The sequence below is a fragment of the Euphorbia lathyris genome, chromosome 3 (assembly GCF_963576675.1).
Source record: "Euphorbia lathyris chromosome 3, ddEupLath1.1, whole genome shotgun sequence".
Classification (NCBI taxonomy): Eukaryota; Viridiplantae; Streptophyta; class Magnoliopsida; order Malpighiales; family Euphorbiaceae; genus Euphorbia; species Euphorbia lathyris.
The window spans coordinates 63,335,545-63,355,540 of NC_088912.1; the positions used below are offsets into that span (position 1 = coordinate 63,335,545).

General features: G+C 34.3%; 1 non-coding gene across 1 annotated transcript; it reads left to right on the plus strand.

The window, feature by feature from the left end:
- Positions 1-18,232: 18,232 nt before the first annotated feature.
- LOC136225015 (small nucleolar RNA R71) lies at positions 18,233-18,339 on the plus strand. The gene has a single exon (XR_010686755.1). It is a non-coding gene; the product is annotated as a small nucleolar RNA R71 (small nucleolar RNA).
- Positions 18,340-19,996: the final 1,657 nt, after the last annotated feature.

Here is a 19,996-nt window from a genome sequence, read left to right on the forward strand (position 1 = left end):
GTTCGAATAGCGAGCTGATAAACCCTAGGGACTTTTGTATGGAGATTGTGATTATTACTTAATTAGTCACACCAATATACGTTACGTCCGGTGGCATTAGGTTACGATAAGCTTTTATGACCTCAAATTTTTTAAAAAATATTATTAGATAAACGATTGATCACAATCGTTCGGATAACGAGCTGAGAAACCCTAGGGACCTTTGTATGGAGATCGTTTGAATTAATATAATTAGTCACACCAATATACCACTACAAGAAAATAACAGTTTACCAACGACAGAATGTCGTCGGTAATGTCACATTTTCGTTGGTAATCATCATTAACGACGACATACCGACGACACATATGTTGAAGGCATATCGCCTCTCGGTAAAATAAATACCGACGACAAAATCTATGTCGTTGGTATTTGGGACGACAATGTCGTTGGTAAATTGTAGGCAACCATCCAGTCGCTTTACTAATTCTTGTTAATAGCTACGACTGTTGTCGTCGGTAAGTTGTTGGTAAATGTTACATCGTCGGTATGTCGTTGGCATTTTGCACACACTAATTGTATGGTGTCGTCTTTATGTCGTTTGTAATTTGTAACATTAGTAAGTCGTTGGTCGCTTAATAAGAATTAACAAACTATTATATATATATATATATATTACCTCATAAATTAATAAACTTTTATATTCTATCAATTTTATAACAGATACATAATAAATAATATTACGGACAACAAAAAAATACTGAATATTTTTATTGCATTTATCAAAATAATCCTGCTGTTAAACATAAGTTTTAAAAGTAAGCAAACATTAAGATACATCCAAAAGGACTAGAATCTTGAAAGTAAACTAAACTAATCTAAAATCACACAATACTAAGGCCCTGAAAAGATAAGATAATCAACTGACCAAGTATAGATGAGAAAAAAAGAAAGTTACAATAGGTTATTAAGATCGGGTTTCTCTGTCCAACTTGGTTTGTAGAAGCATGAGGAAGCATCTCTCAAATCAATTCTTTAAGTCGTTCCTCATTCCGCTAATCTAAGTCTTCGTGTGAGTTACTTCTTGCTGCAGGTTGCCATATTGTTACTACAAATTCAAAATTCAAGTACAGAGTTGGTCATTTAGCATAAATAGCAAAGTTAAAATATATACCAATATAACCAAAAATGCAATTTGACTAAACTGCCTAAGAAACATTAAGTAGGCAGTAGACTATGGTCATTAAGCTGGAAAGATACAACATTTATTGATAGAAAATATCATAGAACTAACAACTAAAGTGAAGTTCAAAACTGTCAATAACTGTAGTTTCAACATTTGTGTGAAAAATGATATATTTAAGTGCATTGAAACACAAGAAAACCCATAAACTACAAATGAACTCAGTGCCAACAAGGAGTGGAATGAAAAACTCTACTAGTTTAGGAATGAAAAACTACTGTGGTTAAATTAGTCCATAATTATATATTCATATAACCAAATTGAACAACAAAATTGATATCTAAAATTAATTTTGAATTAAATTAATTCTACAAATCAAGTGTAGAACTTAGTTACTCCTCTATGTGGTTAAATAATACTTAAAATCTATTCCCGTTATACACATAAGGTCAAATTAAGGATAGGTTTAGCTCCTAAAGTGGGCAAATATGATAATTTTATCCAAAACCAAGTTTAAATATCTATCTGGCCCTTCAACTTAACATATATGGTTAAATCAACCCAAAATACGGGGTATTAACGTATAATAAGTAGTTATTTGACAAATATCATTTCGTCATGTTAACACAGTTTCATTTTGAACTAATTTAATCTCAATCTCAAATTAAAATATGAAGTCAATACACAAACTTGAATTTGAATATGGGTAGTCTACTTATTGTGTGCTTGAAAACATACACAGCGAATGTTCATTTGTATGAAGTGGTAAAGATGGATATTGTGTGACTCAGCTAACTAATAAGCAGAATAAAGATCAAAACGTTACAATAATAAATTAATTAAGACATGGAGAGCAAAATACCTCAATTATTGGTGGAGAGGCTTTTCTCTGCATTGCAAATTGGTTTAACTCAAGAGAATAACTAACTATGACACTCTGTTGTATGGATTCATTGTTTTTGTTGTGGATCTGGCTGCTTTTGTTTGTAACACAACTGCTACTTCTCTCTAATTCTTGTGCTTAACGTGTCATTTTACATATAATTTAATCTGCATTTTCTTCCTCCATTCAGTAATCAGTTTTACAAACATATAGCTAATGTAATATATAGTTATTTGAAATTATACAACTGAAGTAAATTTTCAAACAGATGGTCTCATCACCCAATATATGTTGTAAATTTTCAAACAAATGGTCTCATCACCCAATATATGTTGTAAAAGAAAAAAAAAGGCGGCCCGATGCACTACGCGTCCCCGCTAAGCGAGGGTCTGGGGAGGAGTCCCATCACAAGGGTGTACTGTGGGCAAGCCTTCCCTTGCCAATTTTTTTGCGAGAGGCTGCTCCTAAGACTCGAACCCGTGACCTCTCGGTCATACGACAACAACGTTTACCGTTGCGCCAAGGCTCGCTCTCGCCTAATATATGTTGTAATTCAGAAAAAATATTTCCCTTCTACATAAAATACCATGTAGTTTATACAGAATTCAATTATTTAGTGATGTTCAGATCAACAGTTTTAGGAATTCTTACTTGGAGAAAAACATCATTAATGAGATGTGCTTCAATTTTCCTTGAATCAAGATCTTCAAGAAGCTCAACCCTTATCTATTTTCCCACCAATTACCACTTCTCCAATCTCCTATTTGATGCTTCCACAGCCCACGTATTTCCATTATCTTCCCCTTTTCACTATTCACTCCAACTCCCACTCTGTTAATTCCAATTCTTGCTCAAAATTCATTTAGTTTGTATATAAAATTCACCCAACATCATATTTATAATTGTTTAATACCAATGCTTCTTAGGTCCACCCTATCTTATGCTAAAATTCATAAACATCTGAGGCTGTAAGGGTTCAAGTTTCAGAGTTCAGACCTCTAACTCTAAAAAAGCTCTGACTGATATCATATTAAATAACTATTCACCCCTAAACTTTAAACTCGTAATGAGGTTTTCAAATTAGTTACTATAATTTTTAACAAACTTAACTTACACATTTTCCATCAAGAATAACCAGAGGAAAGAAATAAGAGAACAAAATCATGCCTCTGACATTATTATCCATGGCATTCCAACCAGTCAAAGTTCATAAAGCCACGGATTAGTCCCTTGGCTAGAATTAAATGGAAGAAAAAGATTAACCTTGAAGTTGAAAGGATAACTTAGAATTTAATGGCTTAACAGAAACGAGGAGGCCACAACGTGCCTTGTAAGATGATACCGTCTTTCTCCACTCAAGAAGATCATGATGAGGAAGAATTCCAATTTTGTCTAGCCAAACTGTCTTACTAGCCACAACTACATAAATTTTGGCAATAAAGGATGAGATTAAAAATATCATTGAACGAAAGGGAATGATATATAATAGTAAAAACATCATCAAGCAAAGCTAGAAGCAAGTTTGAACCACACAACCCAGACACCAAAATTACGCGATTATCAAACAAATAGTTCAATAAATCATGATAAATGCAACAACCACAACAGTTTTCCCACTTGAATATGTGGTTATAACAAATAATTAGATCCAATAGAGTGAACCAATTCAAACATGAAATCGAGATATCTCTGTCTAAGAATCTTCACTTGTTCTTTCTAAATAAAGTATACAGGGCAAGGGATTCAAAATGGAAGAAGCGAGAATTCCAAATTGGCCTAGTTAATTTATGGTAGAATCAATTCTTAGGCTGACCTATCTCCGAGGCAAATTCAAACATGGAATCGAGATAGATCTACCTTAGAATCGATTACTATAAATGAACCGGGTCAATGTGGAATTCACAAAATTGCATAAAAACTTGCCTCGAAGTCAGATGAGCATTCTGTAAGCACCTTGGAAAGAAGAGGACTTCTCCTACGAATCGCGAAGAGCTCGGGGGAAAATGAAGTAGGGCAAAAGATTGGGGAAATCATAGCTGGAATATGTGATATCTCCGCTCGTCTTCATCAAGTGTCTAGCTCCTCTACAAGACTTCAAGACATGTGCCTAAGGAAAGCGATAAGAGGGCGGCGCGATCCGAGAGGTTCCTATCGCTCAATTTCTGTTGTCTCCTGATTTAGGGTTTAGATTAGAGAGATTGAAAAGCAGAGAGAGAGTAAGTGAGTGAGAGAGTGGAAAATAGTGGGTAAATTATTAAGAGGGAAAAAAATTGGAATATTTTTCGTTTAGAGGGAAAATTTTAGAATTAGCGGGAAGAGGGATTTTTTTTTGTAGTGGGTAAATTGTTGTTAATTAATTATTTGAGATAAATTATTGGTATGTCGTTGGTATATTATCCCTAATTCCAATGGCATTGTGTCGACATCTATTATCATTGCAATTGCCCACGACATATGTCGTTTGTAATATTTATCGTTGGCATGTCGTGGGTATTATCTTGATATATTCATATATAATTTTGGTTGAATAGTTTTGTATGTAAATCGTATGTATGTCGTAGGTAATAACTACGACATAAGTGTCGTTTGTAAAATGTCGTTAGTAACCTGTTATTTTCTTGTAGTGTACGTTACGTCCGGTGGCATTAGTTTACGATAAGCTTTTATGACCTCAATATTTTTTAAAAAATATTATTAGATAAATGATTGATCACAATCGTTCGGATAACGAGCTAAGAAACCCTAGGGACTTTTGCATGGAGATTGATTTAATTTTACTTCATTAGTCACACAAAGATACGTTAAGTCCGACGATGTTAGGTTACGATAAGGTTTCATGATCTCAAAATTTAAAAAAAAACAATATTATTGGATGAATATAAAATACAATCGTTCGACTAACGAGCTGAGAAACCCTATGGACTTTTGCGTGGAGCTAGTGATTATTACTTAATTATTCACGTTATGATACGTTATTTAAACCTATGCAAGGAAATAAAACCTTTTTTTTATATAGAAGGCAATAAGACATTAATTGCACATGATTATTACTTAATTAATACTTTGAATTCCACACCCTAACTATATTATCTTAAACTTAATTCCATTATTTTGTTGTAATTCTGTTTTAGATGTACTCGTGTATCTTATGTTATACTTCTTAAATGCAACCTAGACAATAATTGTCCCCAGTTCAGCTGTTAATACATACTAATTCTAAGCGTCAGATCACATGTTCGAGTTGCTTGTTTATCAAATCTTTTTTTTTCCTAATATTATCTTTTAATTTGACCGAACATACTTTTATGAGTGCAGTTTTTTTATGTGGTGCCATAAATATAAATTCGAAGACGCCTTCTTATTGGTAAATGTGAAAATTTATAAAGATGTACTCCATTTATCATAATTGTGAAATTAACCACCAACTTTCAAATACTATTCGATTTTTTGCCTAAATGTAACCAAGAAAAACGAAGAGTCACATTAAAAAAAAAGGCTGTAAATAACTCATATATAGGAAGTTGTGCATTTTTTTTATTCAATCAATACTTTAGCAATTAAAACTTTCTTATTTTTAAAATAACAAGGAATCAAACCATATACAATACCAAAACATATAGATACATACCTATTCATCCACATAATCCATACATACCTATTTGTAAGAATTCGAAAATGGCTAATGACAAGAAATGGCAAAGTTCAGTTGAAAGGAGGGTGTCACCTTTGAGTAGGCGAATCAAAGCAACAATTAACCGTAAAAGATGTGATTCTCAAATAGATGGAGTTACTAATGAAGCTGTAAACAACAAACTTCAGACAGAAGTTCCTAGAGTTGTGACATTTTCAGATTTTAATTTAAAACACAAAACATCTCCTAAAGAAATACCTTTATTGGAATACATCTTCTCAAATGCAAGTTCCAGGTATAATTTTAAAACTCTTTTTGCAATTTCTTTTTACATTAATCATTGGAGTTGTTATGGTTTTCTAAAAAAGGTTTAATTTCATCTAATACAGCGAAATTATAGCTCAAATCGATATTTGTTCACTAAGTCGGTTTGGTTTTCGTTTTCTCGGACCAAATGAAGAATTGGAAGTTGAGGTATTATTTGTAAATAAATATCTAAAATATTGCATACAAGATATGATGCTGATCTTTTTACATATTAACAGGTTGTTACAATGGTGTCATCAATATTGACAGAACATGCAAGGTCAGCCTCAAAAAATGGTGGTAAAATAAACTGGTATCTACCAGCAAGAATTACGGTAGGCTTTTTTTTTATTATTTTTGTTGTGATACACTTACATGTCATTGTTGGTATCAACCTTTTATATTTCTCCAAACACAGAAAGAGCACTTGCCTCAAAATAATCTACCATTGTCCAAATCTTGGGAACGTATGAGATATTTCGAGCGCTACATGGGTCTACTTGACGAGTGCAATGAAGTAAGCAACTACATAGATATAAGTTCAAATTTTGTATATAATTCTTATATAAATTCTAATGTAGAAGATGTCTATCAGATTTATATCCCTATTTTACATAAAAATCACTTCATTCTATCCCGGATTATGATTGACAAGGGAGTAGTAGAAGTTTGGGACTCGTTTGCTCATCCCGACACACCAATATATCATAAGACATTGATTGTTGGAATTGTAAGTTTTATTTGATTTTTAATACTACTTCAGTTCAAAAAACAATTATTATCTTCTTATGAAATAATGTATATTAATGTTGAGCGATTTCCGCAAGTGCACGGTATACTCTTGTAGTAATAAAAGATATCGATCCCACAGGGAACGTTTTTTAACAAAACTTATTTACAATCGGTTAAATTTACTTTTAAGGTTTATAATATGGAGAATCGTTTAATCGGTTTTGGTTTTGAAATTGCTAGAATGAGAATTAGATTAGAATGTGAAGACGTTAGAAAGTATCTGATTAATAATGAATTTGCAAAACAAGAACGTTTTAGTACTTTAGAAAAGTAAACAAGTATGTTCGTTTGCATTAAGCAAAGAAAACAACTTTAAACTTTGTACGAATTATAAAGATGAAATAAATGACGGAACCTCTAATTAATTGGCTTTGAACGCGACAAAACCCTTATCCGGGATAATTGCCCTTAACCAAATTAAAACTCTACCGAGATAATAATTTGCCTAAGTGTTCAACAAAGTTTCCTTGTAAAGATTTTGGATTAAATACGTTTTAATGAAAACACCAACAGTCACTTTAGTGGATTGGTTACCATAAGTGCTGCATAAAAATCTATCGAATAGAACAGACTTTATTAGATGAAATATAAATTGATACAAGTTTACAGAGAACATGGAGCATTGAATTCTTCGACGGCGTGCAAGTGAACGGGTTGTCAATCCTTTCCTTGGGTTTCGTTAGAGTTTGTCAGGCTCAGGGGCGAATCCTCTACTCAATCTTCTCGCTGAATCTTCGTAATAGAGACTGGGTCGGTCCACTACCAAAATGTAAACTAAACTGGAACAATGTCTAAACGCTACTGATTTTGTTATTATTTTGTAAACAATGTGTGTACATCATATTGCTTTTGAACAGAATCGAAATCTAACTTCTGAATCACTTGATTCGGAATTTCTGCATAAATTCTACACTAATCTCTATCTTCTACGCATATAACATTCTATCATTATTATCCTCTTCAACTCTCCATCAACTCTTTATTTATAGATGTTGAAGAGTCTTGATTGAAGTGTCGTGTCCGCTGCGAAAGCACGTCTTTATCCACCCGAACGATCGCGTTTCATCGAAAACGAAAGTGTGTAACTAGGCTCTAAAATCTCCTGCTCGTACCGAGAATTATTAAATTCCCTACCGAGAATGGGGGAGCATCAATTGTACTTCGGACGAAGGGAAAAAAGGCTGAAGGACGCGTGTCGCGACCGTGAATAGGGGGCCGCGGTCGCGGCACGGAGCTTTTTCAGTTTTTCAGCTCTCGTTCGTGTCCTCGACTTGGCGTTATTAATTTTCGTCGTCTTCGACTCCTTTTGTAGGGCTTTTCTTCTATTTTCGAGCTCTTTTTACTCCTATTTGGATTTTACCAAATATTTATGTACCTTGCACGAAAGAAACATATTTGAGAGTAAAAGTATTCTAAATAGGTATGAATAGCATAAATTCGTAGCAATATTGATGTAATTATTGATGATATTTTAGGTATATTTTGGGCTTAAGAAATCTCCACACTTAATCTTTTCCTAGTCCCGAGCAAAACTTCACTGAATTTATTCTTTAACTAATCTCTTTATGAAAATAAAACATATATCTTTGTATTACCTTTTAAATTAGTTAAGCCGAAAAGACTAGCTTCGCATGGCAAATTTATACGCAAAATATCAAACTAACTTAGTATAAATATGATATATCATTTGTCTTGTATTTTCAATTTTGAATCGAAGCATTCGGGACGATATAAGCACGCATGTTATTGAGTCTTTCGTCTCAAGGCATTTCAAAGCACAAAATTTCATTTCCCAAACCTAAACTAATATATAAGATATATTAAAATGAATAAGTACTTGATTTTATTTGCTTGGTTACGCCCGAAATAAGGGTGGTTTCAACCGTAACCTTATACGTATTTTATTGCTTTGTGTTTGCTTAAGAGGTACCGACCATGCAATGGGTGGACGCAATCGTTACTTTAAACTTATACACGCTTAATTTTTATTTTTTTTAACGTTCCTTCCATACCTCGATTGTGATAAGGGTGGTCGCAACCGTGGCCAAAAGTAAACGGTACTTAATTTTCTTCCCTTTCATACCTCGATTGTGATAAGGTTGGTCTCAATCGTGGCCAAAAGTTAAGAATTCAACTAATTGATTAATTAATATGAAATATAAAATTATAACTTGGGAAAAAGAAAAATAGCACATTCATCCTATATTGACTTAAAATTCAACATGTATTATGGCTAAAGTTTCCTTAAAAACTTCAATTGGTGTTAATGTAAGACGAAATCAAACCGAGCTAAAAATTGTTAGTTCAATTTAATGCCTATAAACCTAATTGAAAACTTAAAATAAGATTTATTGAATCATGATTTGCATGATATAAAAATAGAAATTGAATAAAGAATTTTTTTACTTAAATACATTCACTCGAGATAATTTTATTTAAAATCGTAACGGAGATTTGTAAAAAAAAAATTTGAAAAATATTACCCGTATAGAAATATAATTTCTAACGATAATAATAACCTAAACAAATAATCATATTAACTTATGGTTAATTTATGAACATATGAAAAATGAAAAAAAAAATGTGTTGCAATATATTAGTGTTGTAAAATAAAATGTGTTGCATTTGTATAAAAGTATTCGTTGCATTTATTTGTTTTGCAAAATAATATTTTCGTAGCATTTATTCGTATATATGGAAATGATATATGTATATCTCCTCCCACACTTAAATTGGACCATGTCCTCATTGGTGCAAAAATGGAGAAAACATAAAAAATAAAAAATAAATACGAAATAAGGCATACGAAACAAAGATTGAAATTGTAGGAAATGAAACATTCAACATAAAAGTAAAAATAGAAAATGTACCAAACATATGAAAATTAAAATTGTACCAAATATAACAAGATAAAAATAAAATAAAGGAAAACAACCTAAGCTTGAGGTGGTGAATCGGGAGGTGTAGGTGACGTCTCCACATTGCGGCGTCGGAAAAAGGAAAGCATCCGATGCCGAGTCGAACGATGTTCACGCCTCAAAAGGTTGAGGTTGTCATTCATCACCATATTGTTTTCAACCAAATCATCAATTCTCAAGTTCATTTGACGATTGTTGGAATTGATTTGGTCCAAAATCCTCCGCAAATCTACCGGATCATCCGCTGCTTGAGGTGCTTGGGGTTGTGCTTGAGCCGGTGGTTCATCCTCCTCACCTTCTGCATCTCCGCCGCCTTCGGTACCTACAAATTGAGAACTTGAAGCGCCACCACCCATAGTGCCACGAAGATGGGCAATTCGGGTAGCATATGAAATAAAGATGGGAGGTCCTTGTGGAAGCAATAAATGAGCTCGCTCAAGAGCCGAAATGTCTAAAAGTGGAACATACCCACGGTAGGTGGACATGTCATAGTCAGCCAATTCACCCCGAGCTCCCAACACAATACCGGTGATAAAATTACAAAGAGGGATCTGAATTGTACTAGCCCTCGAAGCACGGAACAAATTATCAAACATTATGCCAATGCTATCAATCCTCAAACCTTTAAGCAAACTATCCAAAACATACAAATCCCGAACCTGAACCTTTGAACTCTCAACACGACCAAACAAGGAGAAACTCAAATACTTATGAAAGAAGAACACACAATTGTCCTTAATCAACTTGCTTGAAGTGTTTTTTGAATTAAAATAATCTTGGTCCGAAAGAGTTTGCCAAACCGCATCATTATCAAAATCTTTAGGCTTATCATAAAAATCAGAAGTAGGGAAACCAAACATGTTTCCCATTGCTTCATAGTTAATGGTGTAAGGGATACCATTATTCTTAAAAGAAATTGAAGTTTTCTTCTTGTTCATGGACAAAGTGACCAAAAATTCCACCACATATTCATTGATACGCGGAAAACGCATATTAACGAACGCTTGCCAACCCAATGCTTCAATAAAGGCATCAATTCGAGTAGAGAAATTCAACGTTCTTACCGAATGGAAGTCTAAGAAGTGCATATCAACAAATTGGCGGTCGGCTTGAGAAAAATGTTTGAAACGAGCGGCTTCTTCCTCCGAATAGATGTCAAAATAAGCTCTGCATTGAACCCGAAGGCGATTAGCTTCCGTAACAGCGGGCTTGTTACCAACACGCTTAGTCCGAACCATGGTGATGGTGTTTTGTGTATTTAGGGTGTGAGAAGAAGAAGAAGAAGAAGAAATTGAGAGAGAAAGCAAAGCTTGAAGATGAGTTTGGGGTTTGGAATATGGGATTGATTGAATAGAAAAGAGGATAGAAATTGGAGTGAATAAATTGGGAAAACAAAAAGTAGATTTTTGGGGAAGAGTTAAGAGTAAGGGATTGGGTAAAAATAGAGGTGATGTGAGGTTTGTGTAAGAGGTAGGTTTATATAGTGTTGTATAGGTAGGTGAATAGGTGGAATAGGAATAGGCAAAATTTGGTGGTAAAATCGGATGGAAAAGGGGAATAGATACGCGTGTCGCGACCGTGAATGGCAAAGCCGCGGCCGCGGCACGCGAATTTCAGGCAATATTCGCCCTGAAATCTTGCCAAAGTTGCTGCTCATACCGAGAATTAATAAATTCTCGGTAGAGAATTGGTAAAAATGGCCTATTTTGGTGCCTTTTGACATGGTTTGTGCAATTTTGTTAAGGAAAGGGTTCCTGAACTTAATATGAAGGGTTCCTGCACTTAAAACTTAAATAAATGTCATTAATTCCAAGGAAAACCAAAGGGTTTACCTTAATAAATTGAATTAAAGTATAATAAATTTGATTTATGAGTAATTAATGAAACTTAAATGTTCATTTATGCATATAAGTTAAGAGAACTATATTAAATGCATAATAAGTGCATGGTAATACATATGTAATACATGAATTGAATAGATTAAATGATAACTTAATTTATTAAAAATAAATTGAGTTATAAATAAAATGTAGATATACGTGTGGAAAAATAGAAAACCATATTTGTTCAAGTGAATCATTTTTATCTTAATTTGAATATGAAAAATTAGAAAGTACCCATATGAAATATGCTAAGTATAGATAATGGATCAAATGGATAAAAATTAAGAATTGAACTAAATAAGATTTTTATTATTGTAACATATGTACAAATAATGAAATCAAACCAATAATTAAAACAAAACAAAAAAATATATATAAAAACAAAAATGAAAAACAGAAACTATTCTACATATTCATCCCTATCTAACGGGATATTTCTGGCCTTAATACGATCAATTTGAAACTGCACAAAAGTTTCACGTTCCGGTGCAGACAAAAATTGAGGCCCTGCTCGAAAGACACGTTTCACAAGTCCTTCGTGCTCGAGAAATTCATAGTCAATTGTCGGGAAGAATTCATCATCACTCCAGGGAACATCAATGGTACCCTTTGAACCGAGAATTATTCCACAGATTATATTGCCGAACCCAATCTTCTTATCTTTGGATCGAGAAGCGGCGACAAGACCTTCCATCAGAATTTTGGAAGAATCCACTGCATTGCCCTGGAATATATCTCCAAGAACATATAAATCTGTGTCACGGACCACACTACTGAATGTGCGCCCGAATAAACTGTGACACAGAAATTTGTGTAAATACAGCATGGAGTTGGAGCGAAAAGAGTGATTATAGGCGAGTTTTGAATTGAATCGCCAGAATCCAGTGAGCATTCTCCAAATGTTCGAGGATGTCATGTCTCGTCCAGGATGACGTTTGATTGTATCCCTCGGGGGAAAACCAAACCAAGCATGCAACTCAGGATAGCCGAAAGTGAAGATTTCACCTTCTCGACGAAAACTGAGACGTACTCGTCGTTTATTAGTAAAATGCACGGTACAGAAGAATTCGAGTATCCAGTCGCCTATTATTGGAAATCGCATTTGGGCGAATTTTGTCCACCCTAGGCGCTCCATATAGCGGTTCATGTCATCAGTAATTCCAAGTTGGTTGTTAAGGAATTCATCCATATACAACATTCCGGTGAAGAATTTGTAACGGTGATTCCAATAACGCCTACCTTCATCGTGATTGAAGATAGGAAAAGGCGCCCCATATCGCTTGGATAAGTCTGGGCGTTTGTTGATTGAGGCAGCGTTGTGCCTAAGTGATTTGTATTTGGTAGGCATGGTGCAAAGTTAGTGTTACTTTAGCAAAGAACGGTGTTTGCGAAGAAAAATCAGAGTTCTGACAAAGATGAAAAGAATTGTAACAGAACCTGAATCCTCTAAGATTAACTTATAAGAGTTTAAGATGAAAAGAGGTATTGTTTTAATTATGAAAAGGTATAAATTGCACCTTTCGGGAATGAAGAAACTTAATGTTTCAATTGCCAAGAGGTTTGTTGAAAAGGTTAGAGTGTTTCAGACCTGATAGTGCAGGAAACACGCGTGTCACGACCGCGAATGGCAAAGCCGCGGTCACGACATGCTGATTTCCTTGCGAAAATCAGGCATCAAAGCTACCTTCTGATTCACGGTAGAGAATTTAAAAATTCTCGGTATGAACAGAGAAATCCGAACCTGTTTGTGACATTCTTAAATAAAGGGATTCTCGGCAGGGAATTTAAATTCTCGGCAGAGAATTGCCTGAAACTTCAAATTCATCTTAATTTCCTAAAAATTAAATCTAAAATCATGAAATCTAAATATTTTATGCATTTAAATCATAACATAAAGTCATCTAATTATAAAAATGGAATTTTGAAAAAAAAATAAAATAAAATAAAATAAAATAAACAAAATCATAAAAACAATAAAATAAAATAAACTGTGTAAAATAAACTGAATAATTCATATATCAGATAATCTTGTTACGAACTTAATTCCTAGTTGGGAAATATTTTCGTAATAGATTTTACATCGATTACCATTAACTTTGAATCGAACTCCGGTAGGACCTTCCAGTTCTAAAGAACCGTAATCGAATGTTTTGACGACTAAATATGGTCCTAACCATCTGGACTTAAGTTTTCCTGGAAATAAACGAAGTCGTGAATTAAATAACAGCACTTTATCCCCAACATTAAAGTGTTTGACTTTAATTTTGGCATCATGCCATTTTTTCACTTTTTCTTTATAAATCTTTGCATTTTCGTAAGATAGATGACGTAACTCATCTAACTCATTCAAATTGAGCAAACGTTTCTTACCTGCTTGTCGCAAATCAAAGTTTAGTTCTCTAATAGCCCAATAGGCTTTATGTTCTAATTCGACTGGCAAATGACATGCCTTACCATACACTAAACAGTACGGAGTCATTCCTATTGGCGTTTTAAATGCAGTACGGTATGCCCATAATGCATTATTGAGTTTAGAAGACCAATCTTTTCTAGAAGATGAAACTGTTTTCTCGAGAATCCATTTGAGTTCTCTATTTGATATCTCCGCCTGGCCATTTGAATGAGGATGGTACGGCGTTGATACGCGGTGGCGTACTCCATATTTTTTCATAAGTGTTTCAAAACTCTTGTTTATAAAATGAGTACCGCCATCACTAATGATAACTCTTGGACAACCAAATAGACAGAATATATCGTCAAGAAAATTAACGACAACTTTAGAATCGTTCGTCGGGGTTGCAATTGCTTCAACCCACTTTGAAACATAATCAACGACGACTAATATGTAAGTTTTACCATTGGAAGGGGGAAAAGGTCCCATGAAATCTATTCCCCACATATCGAAGACTTCAACTTCTAATATGGTTGTTAGGGGCATCTCATCTTTCCTTCCTAGATTTCCTGTTCTTTGGCACTTATCACAACGAGTAATAAATGAACGGACGTCCTTAAACATCGTAGGCCAAAAAAAACCGCTTTCAAATATTCTAGCTGTTGTCTTGTTAACTCCATTATGTCCTCCATAAGAACTAGAATGGCATTCCGACATTATGGATTCGTATTCATTTTCACCAACGCATCTCCTAATTATCCCGTCACCACAAGTCTTGAACAAAAAGGGATCTTCCCAAAAATATTGTTTAATATCGAAGAAAAATTTCTTCTTTTGTTGGAAGTCTAATCCTTCTGAAACAATATTGGCTGCAAGATAATTAGCAATATCTGCATACCAAGGTGACATGGCACTTTTTATTTGATAGAGGTGTTCATCAGGGAAATCATCTCGTATACCGGTAGTTTCACCTGTAGGACCGTTTTCATCTTCAAGTCTCGATAGATGATCGGCGACAAGGTTTTCAACTCCCTTTTTGTCTTTAATTTCTATATCAAATTCTTGTAACAATAAAACCCATCTAATTAGACGTGGTTTTGCATCCTTTTTAGCAAATAAATATCTTAATGCTGCATGATCAGTGTAAATAATAACTTTTGAACCTAATAAGTATGACCTAAACTTGTCACATGCAAAAACTACGGCTAACATTTCTTTTTCTGTTGTGGTGTAGTTTAATTGTGCACCAGACAGTGTGTGACTTGCATAATAAATGACATGAAGTTTCTTATCCTTTCTTTGTCCTAAAACACATCCGACAGCTTAGTCACTTGCATCACACATAATTTCAAATGGTAGATCCCAATCGGGTTTAGCAATAACAGGTGCACTGACTAAAGCTGTTTTCAATGTTTCGAATGCTTTAACGCATTCTTCGTTAAAATCAAAGGTTGAATCTTTCATGAGTAAATTAGTAAGTGGTTTGGAAATTACAAAATTTTTTTTAATAAATCTTCTGTAAAAACCAGCATGTCCTAAGAATGATCTTACTCCCTTAACAGAAGTTGGAGGGGGTAATTTCTCTATTACTGAGGTTTTTGCTCTATCTACTTCTAATCCTTTTTCAGATATTTTGTGACCTAAAACAATTCCTTCATCAACCATGAAATGACATTTTTCCCAGTTTAATACCAAATTTGTTTCTTCACACCTAGACAGAACTTTATCCAAATTTTCTAGGCACGAATCAAAAGAATCTCCATAAACTGAAAAATCGTCCATAAAAACTTCCATGATATCTTCAATGAAATCATTAAAAATCGCAGTCATACAACGTTGAAATGTTGCAGGTGCGTTACATAGACCAAAGGGCATTCTTCTATATGCAAATGTTCCGTAAGGACATGTGAAGGTTGTTTTATCTTGGTTATCCGGGTAAATGTATATTTGAAAGAATCCGGAGTAACCATCAAGAAAACATTAGAAAGCATGACCAGCTATCCTTTCGATCATTTGATCAATGAAAGGAAGAGGAAAATGATCTTTCCTAGTTGCTTTATTTAAATTTCTATAATCTATACAAACCCTCCAACCAGTGGTGGTTCGCGTAGGTATTAATTCACCTTCTTCATTCCTTACAACAGTTATGCCTCCCTTTTTAGGTACATAATGGATTGGACTAACCCATTCACTATCCGAGATAGGGTAGATGATTCCATTGTCCAGAAGTTTAGTAATCTCATTTTTTACTACTTCTTTCATATTCGGATTTAGGCGTCTTTGCCTATCCGCTTTAGGTGGCTTATCTTCTTCTAAGTGAATTCTATGCATTACAATACTTGGATTAATACCTTTTAAGTCTGAAATTTGCCAACCCATACTTCCTATCCTATTTCTAACAACTTCTTTCAATTTCTCTTCTTGAACTTGTGTTAGTTTGTTAGAGATAATAATAGGTAGAGAATCGCCTTCGCCTAAGAAAGTGTACCTCAAATGACTTGGTAATTCCTTAAGTTCTAATTTAGGTGGAACTACAATTGAAGGCGGAACTGGTCCATCTTCTCGAATCAAAGGTTCTGGGTCCTTATCTTCTAGTTCCTCGCTCATTATAGGTTCTATTATTTCTTCTTTTTGAACAATGTCATTTACACATTCTTCAATTAAATCAAGTTTCATACAAGCGAAATCTTCCATAGGATATTTCATCGCTTGGTTCATATCAAACTCAATCTTATCATCTCCTATTCGTAAAACTACTTTCCCTTCCGACACATCAACTAGAGCACTTCCCGTGTTCATGAACGGTCTACCAAAGATTAGCGGACAATTTACATCATAAGCAAAATCTAAAATAACGAAATTGGTAGGAAAAATAAATTTGTCAACTTTAACTAAAACATCCTCAATTATACCGTATGGTCTTTTAGTGGTTTGATCCGCTAATTGCAAAACCATATTGGTACGTTTGATGTCTTCTTCTAAGCCTAACTTATCAAAAATAGATAATGGCATCAAGTTAATGTTTGCTCCTAAATCACAAAGACAACTTGGGAATTCTATATCTCCCAATTTACACGGAATGGTAAAACATCCGGGATCTTTGAGTTTAGTAGGCAAATTGCTTGACACAATCGAACTACAATCTTCAGTTAGTGAAATGGATGAAATTCCTTCCCAACTGATTTTCTTTGAAATTAAATCTTTGAGGAATTTACCATAATTGGGAATTTGCGTAATTGCATCCATAAACGTTAAATTAATATGCAAATTTTTAAGTTTGTCTAAAAATATTAAAAGTTGTTTGTCATAGTCCTTATTGCAGACTTTGTGTGGAAAAGGTGGTTTGGGTACAAAAGTTTTTGTACTAGAGTCAATCGGTGCATCTTTTTGTTTTAATGTATCTTCTTTGGGCTTTGGTAAATCAGTTCCAGGTAAGGTCGAATTTCCGGGCATTTCCGGGCCTAAGTAGTTTTTCCCTGAACGAAGAGTGATAGCCTTAACATGCTCTTTCGGATTTTCTTCCGTATGGCTTGGAAGACTTCCCTCTTTGCGGGATGGAATTGATTTAGCGAGTTGTCCAATTTGAATCTCCAAATTATGGATGCTAGATGATTGGTTTTTAATAAGCTGATCGAATTTATTCTCGATCCGTTTAAAACCATCGTCGTGATTACTTATTTTTCCTCTCATCGCATCAATGAATTTGTCGATTTTAGAAGATAAAGTGCTAATCGAATCTCTTGATTGATTTTGATAATTAGTAGTACGATTTTGATTAGCATTAACATTATTATTGTTATTATCTCTCCAGTTAAAGTTAGGATGATTTCTCCATCCAGGATTATATGTATTGGAATAGGGGTTATTAGTTTGGTTTTGTCCTTGGACAAAGTTTACATGTTCAATTTCACTCATACCTTCGTAATCCACATCCGTTCGGATTGGTTGACCATTAGGATCACACGGTGCCATAAACCTATCAATTTTGTGCGACAAGGCAGAAAATTGAGCTTGCAACATCGCTACTGGATCAAGATTCACTATACCTTTAACTGATGATGTAGTTGAGGATGATGGTTTCGCTACTGGTATGTGTCCACGTTCCGCGGGCCACATACTGCTGTTGATTGCCATTTCCTCCAAAAGTTCTCTTGCTTGGGCAGATGTTTTCTTCATGAATAACCCTCCAGACATAGCGTCCAATGAACCTCTAGTTGTAGGATTTAGTCCATTATAAAATGTTTGCATTAAAAGTTCAGCGGGCAATTGGTGGTGTGGGCATAAACGTTGAAGTTCTTTAAAACGTTCCCAAGCCTCATAAAGAGTTTCATTATCATTTTGAGAAAAATATGTTAACTCTTTAATGACTCTTGCGGTTTTTGCTAAAGGAAATTTTTTTGATAAAAATGCTTGGGCTACTTGCTCCCAAGTCTCAATTGATACGGCTGGCATAGAAGTTAACCACTCTTTGGCTCGATCCTTCAAAGTAAAAGGAAAAAGGCGAAGTTTGATTGCTTCTGCAGTTACATCAGTAATTTTAAAAGTGTCACAAATTTCTAAGAAATTTGTCAAATGGGTATTAGGATTTTCGTTAGGTAACCCGTAAAATGTTACATTATTTTGCAACATATTAAGCAACGCAGGCTTAATTTCAAATTGGTTTGCATTAATTTGGGGTCTAACTATACTGTTTGTTACACCGGCCACTCCTGGCCTAGCGTAATCCATAAGTGTGGCCATAACTTCTGGCTCGGTAATTTTAGTTTTTATTGGGGTTTTGTTTTTCTTTTTCTTTTCTTTCTTGTTCTTTTTAAGGGTTCTTTCAATTTCTGGGTCAATAGGATCTGGTGACGTGCCCGAACTTCGAGAACTGCGCATGAACTTGAAATTTCGCACGAACCGAAACTACCTATAAAACAGAATTTGAAAAATAAATATGTTAGTAATTGAAAATAATTAAAAATATAAAAGTTTGAATAAGTATGAATAAACCTAGATTCGTAATAAAACACGAAAAATTTAAAATTTTGTCAAAAATTTTGGCGTTCCCCGGCAACGGCGCCAAAAACTTGTTGAGCGATTTCCACAAGTGCACGGTATACGCTTGTAGTAATAAAAGATATCGATCCCACAGGGAACGTTTTTTAACAAAACTTATTTACAATCGGTTAAATTTACTTTTAAGGTTTATAATATGGAGAATCATTTAATCGGTTTTGGTTTTGAAATTGCTAGAATGAGAATTAGATTAGAATGTGAAGACGTTAGAAAGTATCTGATTAATAATGAATTTGCAAAACAGGAACGTTTTAGTACTTTAGAGAAGTAAACAAGTATGTTCGTTTGCATTAAGCAAAGAAAACAACTTTAAACTTTGTACGAATTATAAAGATGAAATAAATGACGGAACCTCTAATTAATTGGCTTTGAACGCGACAAAACCCTTATCCGGGATAATTGCCCTTAACCAAATTAAAACTCTACCGAGATAATAATTTGCCTAAGTGTTCAACAAAGTTTCCTTGTAAAGGTTTTGGATTAAATACGTTTTAATGAAAACACCAGCAGTCACTTTAGTGGATTGGTTACCATAAGTACTGCATAAAAATCTATCGAATAGAACGGACTTTATTAGATGAAATATAAATTGATACAAGTTTACTGAGAACATGGAGCATTGAATTCTTCGACGGCATGCAAGTGAACGGGTTGTCAATCCTTTCCTTGGGTCTCGTTAGAGTTTGTCAGGCTCAGGGGCGAATCCTCTACTCAATCTTCTCGCTGAATCTTCGTAATAGAGACTGGGTCGGTCCACTACCAAAATGTAAACTAAACTGGAACAATGTCTAAACGCTACTGATTTTGTTATTATTTTGTAAACAATGTGTGTACATCATATTGCTTTTGAACAGAATCGAAATCTAACTTCTGAATCACTTGATTCGGAATTTCTGCATAAATTCTACACTAATCTCTCTCTTCTACGCATATAACATTCTATCATTATTATCCGCTTCAACTCTCCATC